General features: G+C 46.7%; 2 pseudogenes; both read left to right on the top strand.

Annotated features, from left to right (window-relative positions):
• The first annotated feature begins 545 nt into the window (after positions 1–545).
• On the top strand, positions 546–11128 carry LOC123794548 (ubinuclein-1-like; annotated as a pseudogene).
• Positions 11129–11401: 273 nt separating this feature from the next.
• LOC148106972 (ubinuclein-1 pseudogene) lies at positions 11402–12222 on the top strand (annotated as a pseudogene).
• Positions 12223–13868: the final 1646 nt, after the last annotated feature.

Raw genomic sequence — 13868 nt, 5'->3', positions numbered from 1 at the left:
TTTGAGAGAGAGAGAGATAAAGAAGGAGAGGGAGAGCATGAATGGGGTGGAGGGGCAGAAGGAGAGGGAGAAGCAGAATCCCCACGGGGGGGGGGGGGTTGATGCAGGATTGGATCCCAGGACCCCAGGATCATGAGCTGAGCTGAAGACAGACGCTTAACCGACTGAGCCACCCAGGCGCCCCTAAAATCTCTTGCTTTTGGTGAGTCACCCCCTGTGCCGTGAGGACCACGAGGGACCAAGCCTTAGTCGCTCATCCACACCCCAGTGCGACGCAGAGGAAGAAGAGTATCTTAAGTTGGATTTGACGGCAGGCTTCAGCTCTGACAACACTGACCTCAAGTTGTCGCCACAGTGGCTTAGACTGTAGATAATGCTTTCTAGGGAAACTAGGTGAGGCAAGACCCCCAAAGCGGCATTTAGAACCAAAATGTGACATTACTAAGTGAGGCGCAATTCCGGGGCCCACTGTTTACACTGTTGAATTCCCAGGGGCATCATTCACAAAGGACACCATGTAATGGTGTCTCCTGGATGTGTGCGCCATGGCGGCCTGGATCCCCATGAACGCTACATGTGTGCACATGCCCTTACCGAATCTGCCTTCCCTACTGCGGGGGCGGGGGGAAGATCTTGGCGCACACTCCAACGCAACCTGTGACTTCTCTCGAGTGCGAGTACCAGGAAGTACTTTATTATGGAAAACAGCACAAAATAATTTGTGTAATGATTACTCTACAAGATGTAAAGAGATACTCTGAAACCATTATCTAACATGAAAGGCTCAAAACAGATCTGGCTTTCTTATTTTTCCAAAAGAGAGACAACTCCTTCAACATAAACTTTTGTTGAGTAAATGTTCCAGTTTTCTTGTCTCAAGAAAGTCCTCTTTCCTCCTCCAAAACAAATCAGCAAATACAGTTCTTCACAGCCTTACTCATTATGCAACATCAACATCGATGAGCAGGACATCGGTGGGGAATATAATGACAGCAGGTAATTTGAAACTTCCCCCCGAAATGATTTTAAACATGATGGAAGCCAAAAAAAAAAAAAAAAAAAAAAAAAAAAGAAAAAAAAAGAAAAAACCTAACCCTTGGCTTTGTTCCTTTGTTCTTAATATGTGCATTTTGCTTTATGCATGGGGTTCCTTGGGGTGGCTTAGACAATACAAAGCCAATGCTGAATCAAAAAGCTGGACTACACTCAAATAAACCCAGAGGTATGGAATCTTCTAGCAACAAGGGTCTTAGAAGATCTTGCTTTTGGGGCACCTGGGTGGCGCAGTCGTTGGGCGTCTGCCTTCGGCTCAGGGCGTGATCCCGGCGATCTGGGATCGAGCCCCACATCAGGCTCCTCCGCTGGGAGCCTGCTTCCTCCTTTCCCACTGCCCCTGCTTGTGTTCCCTCTGTCGCTGGCTGTCTCTCTGTCAAATAAATAAATAAAATCTTAAAAAAAAAAAAAAAAAGAAGAAGAAGATCTTGCTTAAGTGCATCCTAATCCCTTGGGCTCCACCTTTCCATTGCCTTTTATGCTGTCTTCCATGGAAATGGGGAAACTTCTCACCATTACCACCCCTTGCCATACAGGGAGTCAGTCCTTCCTTTTCGGTACAGGTCATTGGATTTCGTGAACATTTACCCAAAGAGAAAACCCTGTAACCCACATGCTCTGGCTTTCTTTTATTGGCTGTCCATGCCGGCCCCTGAATGAACTGGGGGATGGAGGGGACGGGAGGGAAGTTTGGGCCTTTGTTAGTATAAAAGAATTGAAACAGGACAACATGAAGAAGTAGCCTTCTTCTGTACTAAATACAATTCCCCAATGTTGAAACCTTTTATCATGATCAGTGAGAGCGCACTGATAATAGCCACAATCCCTACTCCCTTTCCACTACTCTTTACAGAACCCAGACCAGGGACCAAACACACGGAATCTCCATAAGAACTTGGCAACATAGGCATTATTGTTTTACTGAAAATGAAACCAAGATTCAGAGATAAGGTCATCGAGCTACAGGTCAGCAAGAGCTAGGATTGGATCCCAAGTCTGCTGACCTCAAAGCCCACAGCCGGCTGCCTCTAGCTTATGCAGACCACACTGCAGCTCAAACCATATACCACCTAGAAACACGGGTCGAGTTTAGATCCAGAAGCAGAATCTCCCTGTGGGTCTCAAAGATTTTCCTCTCCTTTGGGTATCCGGTGCTTTACCAAGCTTTCAAAAGAAAGGAGACACCAGTTCTTATATCTTGTTATATCCTAAATTCTACTAACCCTTCCTCACCCTTCCCTTTGCCTACCCTTGCCATCTACTTTCCAGCGCTCGACGGCAGTCACAGCAAGTGGAAGGGCCATGGAATCAGTGGTCACATGGGATGAGATGGAAACGTAACTTTTTAAGCAGAAGTGTTCCTCTGGAAACAAACAAGAAAGTATGGGTACGCTGCACCAAAGGCAGCACCAGCAAAGTAAGATACGGCATATAGTCATTCATTTACTAATACTTGATGAGCGATTAAGATGAGAAGATTTTCCTTAACACTTTCTCCTCTCTACGAGGAGTCTACCTTGGTACAACCCCTCTGGAGGGCAACTGAGCAATACCTAAGAAGTCTATAAAAATTACACACGCACTACCATTTGTTGCAGACAACGTTCCCTAGAAACAGAGGCTGCAACCGGGATTCTTGTGCACGTGACTTATTGAGGGAATGTTCTCTGGAGAAACCTGCAGGGGAGTAAGGGAAGCGAGATGGCAGGAGAGGGAACTAAAGCAAGATGTGGCTTCAGATCCATCTAGCCTCAGCCTGATCCACAAGGCGCTCTTGAATGATAAGTCGACCACAGAGCCCGTCCTGCCCAGAGACAAAGAGGCTGGGCTGCTATACCCACGCACCTGTTAGTCATTGGTCAAGGGCTGCCCCCAGGAGGGCGTGTGACTTCTAAGACATCTGCAGGCCAGGCAGCAACTGTCAGACAAGAGCAGTTCTCCAGAAAAGAAAGCAGGTGCTGCAGCTAGGAAATGGGTATGCCAGTCCCATAAAAGAGTTCTGGGCCAGGTACCAACAACATCTGCCATCGTTGGACCCAGCTATCCCGTATCTAGTAATTTGTCCTCCATAGGTTTGCACTTGTGCAAAGTAACGCACATGCAAGTTTATTCATCGCCGCATTTTTATCATAGGAAAGGGCCCGTCAATAAGTGACTGGTTCGTTACATTAGGGCACATCCATACAACGGCATATTTGGTGGGTGTGGGAAAAACTATGAGTAAGGAAACTTTCCATGTTTGGATATAGGATGACTTTAAGTATGTATTTTCACGTGAAAAAAGCAAGGTGCGGAATGCAATATGTATAGTATGCCACTATATATGTCTGTTTTAAGAACATACATACATATGTGTTTATATATGCATAAGTTAACCCTAGAAGGTTAGACAAGACATTGGAAACACTGTGGCTGGAAGACAGAGTGGGAGGGAAAGTTTATGGTGTATGTCACTTTGTACCTTGTAAATTTTATACTATACGAATGTATTACCTGTTCAGATGAAATGAATGAAGATGGATGGATGGATGGATGGATGGATGGATGGATGGATGGATGGATAGGTAGGTACATACATACATACATACATACATAGATTTGCCCTGAAACCCAGCCAGGAGTTTCTGCCTCTCCGTTGACAACCCAAAGAGTCAGAACCATAGGACATTTAAAAACCCAACTGTTTTCCTATACAGGGGTAAGTAACTTCCTTCCTGATGATTGCTGATGTATTCCCTGAACTTGTGTGTAATTTCTTTTTTAACCAAGAGCCTCTTACTTTCCAACTGCAACAGGCTTTCTTTTTGAATTCTGAGCCAAGCTATAACGGAAGGCCAGTATTTCCAAAATGTATTAAATTTAGGCTACATAGGTTTCTTTTTTTTTTTTTAATTTATGTATTTATTTTAGAGAGAGAGCTTGGGGGAGGAGGGGCAGAAGGAGAGGGAGAGAGAGAATTCCAAGCAGACTCCCCACTGAGCATGAAGCCTGACATGGGGCTCAGTCCCACGACCCTGAGATCATGACCCAAGAAGAAATCAAGAGTCAGACGCTTAACTGACTGAGCCACCCAGGTGCCCTTGGGCTTCATAGGTTTCTGCGCTACAGAACTTATCAGAGCCTTCTGTGTTACCAAGTGCATTTTGAACCTCTAATTCCTTAAAGATGCGGAATTGTCCCTAAAATTATTTGACTGCAGAACTAGAGAAGGGCTCAGCTGGGCAGTTCTCGCTTGAGCTCTCTCAATGACTGGAGTGATCTGAAAGTTCGACTGAGCTGAATGTTCAAAATGGCTCATTCACATGGCTGGCAGTTTGGCTGGCAGTTGGAAGTTCAGTTGGGCTGTGAGCTGGAACACTTCCATATGGCCTTGACAGCGTGTGGGTCTCAGGGTGGTTAGATGTCTTACATGCACCTGGCTTCCCCACAACAAGCATCCCAAGAACCAAGCAGAAGCCACATGGCCTTCTAGGACCTTGCCTCCAAAGTTATGCTGCTCACTTCTGCTGGTTCTATTGGTGACAAAGGAGCCGCTAAGGGCAGCCCAGATTCAAGTGGAGAGGCCATAGAACCCACCTGGGGAGAGTGTCAAAGAATTTGTGGACATATCTAAAAACCTCCGCACTTCATGATGCCTGTGATTGTACAGATGGGGCCAAGAAGAATATTTCAACAAAACAACGATTGAATCCGTGCTGCAGAAAAGATCAAGTGGTCGTACATGCATTTCAGCCTCAAATACAGGGTTTCCTTAAGCACTCAAAGGATGCTATATAAACATGCGGTGACATTTCATCAAAGGCAAAGCTGTTTTCTGCATGAACCTGCTCTGGCCTACGAATCATGTCTATTTGTCATGGAATCGTGCCACGTGTTAACTGCATGTTTCACTGACTTATTTTTTTTATAGATTTTATTTATTTATGTGACAGAGAGACAGCCAGCGAGAGAGGGAACACAAGCAGGGGGAGTGGGAGAGGAAGAAGCAGGCTCCCAGCGGAGGAGCCCGATGTGGGGCTCGATCCCGGAACGCCAGGATCACGCCCTGAGCCGAAGGCAGACGCTTAACGACTGCGCCACCCAAGCGCCCTCACTGACTTATTTTTGAAAACTGCCAGATAAAGCTGGTTTCAAGATTATTTATAGTGTATAAGAGGGAAAGAGCTGTCAAGTGTTCTATATCAGTCTATTTAATCATCAGACCATTTTCAGCTATGAAGAACCTACAGCATTTCTGACCAATTTCACCATGTTTATGAGGATTGAACTGTGCATCCTTTTCGAAACTAAAATTTGTTTTTTAATATTGATTGATTGATTGATCTGTGAGAGAGAGAGAAAGGTGGGGAGAGGCAGAGGTAGAGGGAGAGAATCTTAAGCAGGCTCCATGCCCAGTGCAGAGCCCGATACGGGGCTTGATCTCACAACCCTTGAGATCATGCCCTGAGCCGAAACCAAGAGTCAGATGCTTAACCAACTGAGCCACCCAAGTGCCCCTGAAACTAAAATTTGAGGGGATGAAATGATGCGCTATGGTTTACTTTGACAGAAAGAACTAAAAACCCATTAATCTTTAGTGTAGGAATTTTGAGTCTTCGGTTTGGATCATCAATATTACTTCAGTCTTTCAGTGATATTTGTCTATGGAAGTAAAGTGGAACATCTGCATGAAAGAAAATGCTGACTTCCTTTAGCATCTAACTAAAGGAAGAAAATGCCAGTAGGATTTTATTTCATCAGGACAATAAATCAAAAACGAGGACCCCCACTTAAGCATATTATAGTGGTGAAGTTCCTTGTCAGCCAGTCTGAGGATTACGTAACCACTACAAGTACGTTCTCCCCAGTCCAGTAAAACGACATTAGCAGCAAAAGCTCAGAGAGTATGTGACCTTTCACAAGCTCTTAATGTACAAGAAAGATTTTACATATTCTGTGGAGAGGAGAGCAAAACAGGCTGGCTGAAGAAGTAGTTTGAAAAAAGATGGGATAATTTTTTAAGTGGGAAAGAAGCGTGGGTCTTTGTCCCAGGTCCTTGTGCATTTGGGTAAGTAGATTGGTCAAGGAGCCGGAGGAGACTAAGGTGTTTCTGTCCCCTCCAGCCAAGCTGGAAATAAGGACACCATTCATGAACCAACACTGAACAGGTAAGCTGGGGCAGGACGGCGCAACCGCAATGTCAGGTCACGGCACCGAATGCGAGGGGCAGAAACAATGGGAGAAAGCTAGGGAGTGGAGGAAGGGCTGGTTTGCTCAGGAAAGCTGAAGTTATAAGAAAAACAAACCATAGGGGCGCCTGGGTGGCACAGCGGTTAAGCGTCTGCCTTCGGCTCAGGGCGTGATCCTGGCGTTATGGGATCGAGCCCCACATCAGGCTCCTCCGCTAGGAGCCTGCTTCTTCCTCTCCCACTCCGCCTGCTTGTGTTCCCTCTCTCACTGGCTGTCTCTATCTCTGTCAAATAAATAAATAAAATCTTTAAAAAAAAAAAAAAAGAAAAACAAACCATAGTGAAATACTGGGCACCGCCTTCTCAATCACAGGCCAGTGTGCAAAGAGCTCTTGTCACTTTACTAAGGGCAGTCCAGCTTCGCAACCTTCCGTGTTTCCCTTGCTATTGATGAGTCTAGAGGGGACACTATGTGGACCATGTTAAAGACTCGGCAGATCTTAAAACTGGAAAAGACCTCAGAGATCATTTGGTTCAGCCATTTTCACTTTGGGAGTCCTCTGGCTCTCAATACACGACGATTTTCTTGTCTTCAAAGGTCCTCGGGCTCTATTGTTGGTTGTCAACTTTGCACGGTTACCTCTTACTTCGAGGGTCTTCTCTGCAATCTCCATTTTCTCAGAGCTCCCTGTGAACTCGACTCTTGGAATTGCCCAAGACTTCCCACTTGACAGTCACTGTGGCCAAATACCATAGCTTCCCAAACATCCCAGGTTCCCACTTAGCTGCTGGAAAGAAAGCTGGTTGGGTCATTTCTAGACACTTGAGAACTGTAATTTCCCGGAGAACTTCTGAGAACCACATGGGCGGCCAGTGCTTCATGCTAGAAGCCTTGATGACTGTTATTCCAACCTTCCACCCACAACCTTCAGACCCTCATTTCCCTAGGCTCCCCACATCACATAAACCCTTAAGCCCTTAGTTTCCTGCAATGCACAGAGTGGCCCTGTCTTCCTGACCAAACCCTGTCTTCCTGTCAAAGTTTGCTTAGATTGATAGGAATCCAAACCTTCCTGCTGCAGAGTGAGAGCCAAGATTGCTACTTGAATGCAGGGGTTCTGGGACTGGGAACTCCCACAGGGTGGGGTGCAGGAATCATAAGCCCGCTGGATCCAGGGATGCCCCAAAGACCCATATTCACTGGGCCTCTTGATTTTAAATATCAGAAACCCATTGGAGCCAGCTTCAGCAGAAATACATGAGAGGGTATTATAAAGATCCTAAGGTGTGTCCTGGAATTGAAGGTAGAATTAGACAATCAAACTTCAAGAAAAGCAGAGAACAGAGCTTGAGGAAAATGGGGAACTCATGAGTTCCTCCCTCTTCACCTTTAGATTTTTTTTGCTTCTCTCTGAATTTCTGCTTTGTTCTTCCCTTTCACTGCAGAAAGGTTTTCTCTGTCTCCCAGGCAAACAGAAGCAAAGATTCTAGATTAGTTTATATAGAAGAAGCAGGGAGAAATAGGAAGAGGGCCATTGTCTTGCACCAAACCTCTACTGGGGTCAAGTCCACCAAAATGTAAATGCTGTCTGTGCACACAGAGGCTGCAGCCTCAGGCTGGAAAGAGGGCATGGCTGGGAACCTGGTAAGACAGAAGTCTGAGCTGGTGCAGAATCACGTTCCAAGAGATGCCCCAGGTTCACTGTGGAAGTGAACACACACACACGCACACACACACACACACACGCTCATGGTTCGTCACTAGTATACAGAGTAACAAACCCAGGAAACAGGGTGTGTGTGGCACTTCCGTTCAGTTTCCTACTGTGAAGGAGGGCTGAGTTGAGGCAACTGCCAAGCCTTTCACAGAAGGCAGATGTAGGTGCAAATAAAACAAAGGAAAAGGAAAACAAAAAGCAAGGAAAAGGCACTCCAAATGAACGTGCAGACAAAAGTTCTAGAGCACATAAAGGAGTCCCATGCTACGGAAAAAACACCTAACAAAATAATCTGATATGAACTCAGTACAGGTGACGTCACTGTTATGGAACAGAGAGAGACTTCAGAATAATCGTGTTTGAGATCTCTAGGTCAGGGAAGGCATAACATGCATTAGAGGGAGGGCAGGGGTCCCGCAGGGGCACCTGGGTGGCTCAGTCGGTTAAGCGTCCCACTCTTGATCTCAGCTCAGGTCTTGATCTCGGGGTCATGAGTTCAAGCCCTGTGGTAGGCTCCATGCTAAGCGTGGAGTCTACTTAAAAAAAAAAGAAAGGAAGAGGGCAGGGATCCTTCCCCCCCACTCTGGGCTTCTGACCACAACCACCTAATCCCTCAGTGCCACCTCACCCCCGAAGACCCGTCTCCCCTCTCACTTAAGGCAGGGCTGATCCTTTGGCCCTGGTGGCTCTGCTTGGCCATGGCCCCGGAAAGCCTGGTCTCCTTTTCTCCTCCAGGTTCTGGGCTCAGTGAGCACATTCCACTGTGCCCCAGATGCCACTCTCATCTGGGAGACTTCTTACAGAAGGTCTTTTCTGTTCTTCTGTGGTTGTGAGTGCGTTTTTTCTTTAATTGACTATTTTTTAAAGCAGTTTTAGATTTATAGGAAAATGAAGTGGAAAGTACAGAGAGTTCCCAAATGCACCCCCTCCACCACCAACCCAGTTCCCCCTACTATTTACATCTTGCATCAATGTGGTACATTTGTGACAATGGATGAACCAGTATTGGTACATTATTGTTAACTAAATTCCATAGCACAAGTGTTTAATAACATGTATCCACCATTACTGTATCATACAGGATAGTTTCATTGCCCCCCCAAAATCCTCTGTGCTCCCCCTACATATTCCTCTCTCCTACCCAACCTCTAACAACCACCAATCTTTTTACTGTCTCCGTAATTTTGCCTTTTCTAGAAGATTATATAGTTGGAATCACACAGTGTGTAGTCTTTTCACACTTGCTTCTTTCACTTAGCAACACGCGTTTAAGGTTCCTCTAAGGCTTATCACGACTTGATAGCTCATTTCTTTTTTTTTAAGATTTTATTTATTTATTTATTTTTAAGAGAAAGTGAGAGAGATGACAGAGGGAGAGGGAAAGGCAGACCCACTGCTGAACAGAGAGCCCAATGAGGGGCTCAATCCCAAACCCCTGAGACCATGCCTTGAGCTGAAGACAGATGCCCAACAGACTGAGCCACCCAGGCACCGCGAGAGCTCATTTCTTTTTAGCACCTAATAACATTCCATTTTTATCTATTCACCTACTGAATGACATTCTGATTGTTTCCAAGTTTTGGAAGTTATGAACAAACTATGAACAATTACGCTATAAGCATCCATATGCTGGCTTTGGTGTAGACATAAGTTTTCAACTCCTTTGGATGAATACTAAGGAGCGCTATTGCTGAATGGTATAATAAGAGTATGTTTAACTTCGTCAGAAACTGCCAAATTGTCTTCCAAAGCGGTTGTACCATTTTACATTCCCACAAGCGATGAATGAGCATTCCTGTTGCTCCACCTCCCTGCCAGCATTTGGTGTTGTCGGTGTTCTGGATTTTGGCCATTCTAATAAGGGTGCAGTGGGAACTCATTGTTTTTATTTGCATTTCCCTAATGACATAGGACAGGACGTAGAGTATCTTTTCATATGCTTATTTGCCGTCTGTGTATCTTCTCTGGTGAGGTGTCTGTTCAGGTCTTTTGCTCATTTTTAAAAAAGATTTTATTTATTTATTTGAGAGACAGGGAGAGCAGGGGAGAGGAGCAGAGGGAGATGAAGAAGCAAACTCCCCGCTAAGCAGGGAGCCCAATGCGGAACTCGATCCCAAGACCCTGGGATCATGACCAGAGCTGAAGGCAGATGCTTTACCAACTGAGCCACCCAGGTGCCCAAGGTCTTTTGTTCATTTTTTAACTGGGTTGTTTATTTTCATATTGTTGAGTCTTCAGTGAGTGCTCTTCTTTAACAACTGGTTTTCGAAGAGCCAGATTTCCAAGTTCTCCCAGGGCATTCACTACAAGACATGCTTCACAGACCTTGAGTTGGGATTTTTCCCTCTCTTTTCTGACTCTCATGGGAGTATTTTGATCCATGGACATGGACTGTGGAACTACTTGGGGTGCCACTGGTAGACTTGCTTCTGGGTCCAGTTGATAATAAGAGCTGCAGCCAACGGATCTGGCTGAGCCTGCCAGCGAGGAAACATTTGCAGCCCACTGTGCTGTTGCACTTGTGACCAAGAAGCCAAACAGTAACAGCTGCCAACACTTGTTTGTAATCGTGTCGGAACCCTACAGGTCACCCCTTTCCCAGGCCCTCGGAATCTCACCTTTTTAAAGAAATCTGGGCAAGAGGAAGTTGGGAGAGCAGAAGAGCATTGAGATTCCAAGCTGGCTGCAGCAACTGCTCAGATTACACTCATGTCTTTGACCTGATAATGAGCGTGCCGAGAGTTCTACCCAGGGCTAGTGAAGAGTGTGCAGGGAAAAAGTAGAAGGTCTGCAATCTGGAAACAAGGGTGGAAAGAATCATGGAGAAGACCAAATATGGGCCGTAATCGGTGTGGGGGATGAGTGTGACGTATCTGATTCTTCTGCCTGCTGATTTGGACTTGAAGCATGTAATGAGCTTCTTCCTGCTTCTCTGACCACGAAGTATGGGGTGCTTTACATCGCCCTGAGAACCGGCAGTTACGACAAGCAACAGCATCAGACAACGACTTCATTAAAGAGGGAAAATTACCAAAGAAGTTGAAGGAAAGGAGTAAGAAGAGAAAAATGAAAAGAGATGACACTTTCAGCAGGGAGAGGAAGTGAACAAAGCCCAAGTTTTCCTAAACTGGTTTCACAGCTCTCAGTGCTGGTAAGAAGAAGAAGGAATGCTCAAGGGGCGCTAGATGATAAAAAGATGGTAAAGATTGGGGCGCCTGGGTGGCATAGCTGTTAAGCGTCTGCCTTCGGCTCAGGGCATGATCCCGGCGTTATGGGATCAAGCCCCACATCAGGCTCCTCCGCTATGAGCCTGCTTCTTCCTCTCCCACTTCCCCTGCTTGTGTTCCCTCTCTCGCTGGCTGTCTCTATCTCTGTTGAAAAAATAAATAAAATCTTAAAAAAAAAATAGATGGTAAAGAAATTTCAGAGAGAGAAATAATCCCCCCCCTCGCCTAAACAAGCATGAGGAGCATAAGCCTGTGGAAATGGGGAAGCATCTCCCACCCCTTGCCCTCAACCTTCCACTCTGCTTCCGACAACAGTTTTTCCAGGAGGTCACTGCCATGGTCTCTCTCACTGATTTGGACTTGAAGTAGCTGCCTAGTGAGTGTCCGAAGGAAGACCCCTCTGTGATATGGGTGATGAAAGAGATTCCCATGGGATGGGATTGGACCAGGAATTCAAATAGTTCTCTTCCCTCCGGTGCCCTGGAGAGACGTACTGAGGAGCTGGCTCAGGCTGCCAGAACCGCTGAGGGAGAGTACAGATGAAATTCCTCGCCCAGGATGTTCATGGGATCCTATTAGACATGGAGGTACAAACCTGGGAGGTGAGCGGCCCGGTCCGCTCTGAAGTGCATGGCCATGGGACTTCATTCCTGCTCTCGGCAAGGACATTCTGCTCATACTTGCTCAAAAACTTCTCTGGGAGCTGAGGGGGTGCATCTGAAGGAGCCTCTACAGAAACTTAAAGAAGCTATTGGCAAGGCAATGCCAGAGCAGATGGCCAAGTACCAGGATGAATGCCAGGCACACACATAAGCAAAGATTGCAGAGATGCTGGAAGAGGAGAAAGACACGGAGCAGAGAGAACAGATTTGTTCTGGTAAAGAAGAGGAAACGGGGAGCAGAGCCTGGAAGAAATTGAGAGAGAATGCTGAAATCAGGGAGGTGCCCTGTCAGGTGGTGGTCTGGAAAGAAACAAGAGTCATTCTGGGGAGGAGTAGGGTGAAAGCTTTCCTGGATGCTGAGGTCCAAACCCTCTGGCCCCAATGCTGGGTGTAGACCACGTTTCTGGGTAAGGAGGGCAGACCACACCGTGGGCGGCTCCTGACTTACATACTGACCAAGAAGATAGTAATGGCTCCTTCAAAGTCAAGGTGAAGGAATCATAGACTAAGCCTCATAAAATGGTCCTCATCCTATCAGCCAAAATTGGCAGCCCCACCTCTCTGCGTAAAGTCTCAGGTCTTTATGTATAAAAGTGAAAAAGGAATTTTCCAAAGCCCAACCTCCTGGACCATCACTCTCTAGTTCTCTGTAATCACCCTCAATTTTCTGGTGGCGTGAACAGTGACACTGGAGCAGCCTGAGGAGAAAAGCACTGAGAGTTCTGGCTACAGAGAGCTCTCCTGCCAGGCTCCCCTGAGCAAAGCTTTCCAGAAGAACAACAGTCTTAATTGCAGCACCGCAGACCCTGGACCCAAGTCAGTCCTGTATGCAGCATTGGACGGCACACAAATTTCACTCCCGCACCCCACCCACCTAGTTCCATTTGGCAACAACCTCCCAGACCCCAAATCTTCCACTGAGTCCCAGTGTCCATTCCTTCCCAGCACGGTTCTCATAAGAACCCAGCCTCATCCTCCACCTCCCTGAGCCCCACGGCAAGACAACATCCCAACTCTCCAGGGCTATCCTACAAGTCTGCCCTCGCTGGCTCTGCCTCCCAACACGGGGTCTCTTCTAGCAGCTCTCCTCTGGAGGAACAACAATCCAGAGAGCTCCATTTCTTCCCGAAAATGCAGTCCCGTGTGTACAACCTCCCCGCACAGGACAGTCTGCCAGTGAGCATGTCCCAAGCCCACCGCGAGCAAACCTCTGTTTTCCAGAAACTGGCCTTGGTGGCCCAAATGGAGATCCTGGTGATAGAAGCCAGGGGGTACTGACCTCATCCCTAAAGCCCACCATGGGTAGGAGCCCATGCTCCCCGAAAGGAGCTGAGCTGGTGCTCTGGGCTTGACATCTGTGTTGCTGGACAGGTAATGGAGAGGCAGATCTTGCGAGGGAGAGGGTTCTGGGTTTGGAATTATGGAAACATATGTGTGTCTGAGTTCCAGCACTGTGGCCGACCAGCCGGCATATCTACATTTTAAATCTGACGAACACCTTGGCATTTGGCCAGAGTACCCCATGCAGTCCTGTAAGTCAAGGACTCCCGGACGCGAGAGGATCCACGGGATGGCCATGGTATCCATCCCATCCTCAAATGGTATGTTCCCCAGGACAAAAGCCTGGAGTGAAGCCACAACCGAGAGAAGGAGTTTCGTCTTCTTGAAAATATATTAAGAGGGCGCCTGGGTGGCTCAGTCGGTTGAACATCTGCCTTCAGCTCAGGTCATGATTTCGGGGTCCTGGAATCGAGTCCCGCATCTGGTTCCCTGCTCAGCAGGGAATCTGCTTCTCCCTCTGCCCCTCACACCACTCGTTTTCTCTCTCTCTCTCTCTTTCTCTCAAAAATAAATAAAATCTTAAAAAAAAAAAAAGAAAAGAAAATATATTAAGAGCACTTAATTCGTACTCATTGTGGGGGACCAATTTCTCCAACATGACAACAAAGCTCTTTTGAAGACTTGCAGATCTATCAGGGGCAAGACAATTGTGATGGGATCTCTAAAGGCACTTACTGGGGGCTCAGCTCTCACCTCCAA

Source organism: Ursus americanus, chromosome X (assembly GCF_024610735.1).
Source record: "Ursus americanus isolate L20-20 chromosome X, mUrsAme1.1.p, whole genome shotgun sequence".
Classification (NCBI taxonomy): domain Eukaryota; kingdom Metazoa; phylum Chordata; class Mammalia; order Carnivora; family Ursidae; genus Ursus; species Ursus americanus.
This window is presented reverse-complemented; position numbering and strand designations above follow the sequence as displayed.